A 2,065-nucleotide genomic window follows, 5' to 3' on the forward strand; every position below is an offset into this window, starting at 1 on the left:
CAAGTTCGAATCTCACCAGAGAAAATCTTAAAAATTATCAAAAAATAATATAGAAAAACTTTTTTTTTCATAGTATTTTATGAGTATTTATGAGAAAGCGCTTATTCTATGAGTAATTATAAAAAATTTGAAAAAATTTAATTGAAGAACCTACGAAACGACAGGATCTGCGCGCAATCTGCCGCCAATCTGCCGTCAGAGTCTGTCGACAGACTCTACGCGCAATCTGTAGTCAGAGTCTGTTCGCAGACCCTGTCAACAGTCTGGCGGCAGATTGGGGACGCAGATGTCTATGGATCTGTCGACAGATCCTGCTCGGATTCGACAGATCCTGTCGACAGTCTGACGTCAGTCTGCGCGCAGATTGCTTACTGGGTATGTATACATATAATAAAAGATTAATTATCTACATATTGTCTGTGACTGCGGATATTATTAGACCGATTCTTTCCTTTAATTCATTTTCTTGTTTCAGCTTCGCAGCAAACCATGTGCTTGCAGAACGTTTATAGTCAGAGAACAATCTCCTGCAGGATAAAATTGCCAAAGTATGAGCCTTGATGTACATCATTCATGCAACATTCGTTATCCGAATTAATAGGAAAAAGAGAAATAAATTTATAAACATATTTATAGTACCTATTCTTCTTTTGATATTTCTTAGTGTTTATATATTTATATATTTGTTACTCCTTGATTTGTCACGGCTGTTGCATTTTCAATTTCCAATATATGATTTTTCATCTTGCTAAAGTAATGCTACAGGATTGATCCTCGATGTTTGAGAAACGTTCTCCATTTCTGAAATCACAATAATAAATCTCAAATCACAATAATAAAATTGTGACATATGCGAATATAGGTAACATATCCTATTTGTTGAAAGAAACCAAAATCAACGGGTAATGAACACCGAGAAGGCCTGTCGAAGGCATCAATGAAAGAAACATTGGAAAATATATTTCACGAACCTGCTCTTGGTTTGTTACATCAATCTGTCGCTGCACTGCTGGTAACAGATATACTCTTATATTCCATGTTAGATATAATTTCAAGTGTTTTTGACCAGCACATGGTTAACTGGGAGGCTAAAATAACAAAATTCATTACAAAGCAACAATCAACCCGACATGTGCAATTTTTCACATAGATACTTAATATTTTTTTGTGTAAATATAAGTTATTTATCTGATATATGTTCTTTTATTATCCATTTACTTCTTTGTGTTCCTTGTTTTATGTTGTATAGACTTTATTCCACATGTGACAATTGATTCTGGTGCAAAGAACTATGATGCATGAATGATGTACATCAAGGCTCACACTTTGGCAATTTTATCCTGCAGGAGATTGTTCTCTGACTATAAACGTTCTGCAAGCACATGGTTTGCTGCGAAGCTGAAACAAGAAAATGAATTAAAGGAAAGAATCGGTCCAACAATATTCACAGTCAGACAATATGTAGATAATATACTTTTATTATATGTATACATATATATATATATATAAATTTTAACTACTTATCTGATATTTGTTTATTATCCATTTATTTATTCTGCTATTTTCCTTGTGTAAACTTGTGTAAACTTGTCTTTAATCTTGCACAGACTTCATTCCATATTTAACGATGTTGCCAAAATGATTTTACTGCAAAGAATTATGCCACAAACATGAATGATATCATGAATGATATAATGATATTATATACAATTGTATAATTTTAATGTATCAAAACTGAAACATTAAAATTATACAATTGTATATAATAATAATCTATTAATTTATAAATACATTTATATTCACATATTCGTAAAAATTATTTTTTTATTTCGTTTATCTCCATGCACTCCACGTTTCCACTTATTTGCGTCATTTTAATATAATTTTATTTTTGCTCCATTATGTTTTTTACATTAATATTTATAAAGAATTACAATTCTTCGATATTTCTTGTTTACACTCTTCCATACCTGTCAAAAAGGTTTCGCAAACTAACAGACTCACTATTTAAACAGTGTTACTAATGTACAGAAATTAAAATTATATCGTCTAGAGGTTTTCGTTC

The 2,065-nt window shown here is 31.3% G+C and overlaps 1 long non-coding RNA gene across 1 annotated transcript; it reads right to left on the reverse strand.

Annotated features, from left to right (window-relative positions):
• Positions 1–286: 286 nt before the first annotated feature.
• Positions 287–2,000, reverse strand: LOC116852676. The gene is made up of 5 exons (XR_004379813.1): positions 1,792–2,000; positions 1,219–1,647; positions 972–1,088; positions 640–801; positions 287–527 (listed from the first exon to the last, which is right to left on the reverse strand). It is a non-coding gene; the product is annotated as an uncharacterized LOC116852676 (long non-coding RNA).
• Between the last annotated feature and the right edge of the window lie 65 nt (positions 2,001–2,065).

The sequence above is a fragment of the Odontomachus brunneus genome, unplaced genomic scaffold (assembly GCF_010583005.1).
Source record: "Odontomachus brunneus isolate Ranch 3 - 2012 unplaced genomic scaffold, Obru_v1 Obru_scaffold_248, whole genome shotgun sequence".
Taxonomy (NCBI): Eukaryota; Metazoa; Arthropoda; class Insecta; order Hymenoptera; family Formicidae; genus Odontomachus; species Odontomachus brunneus.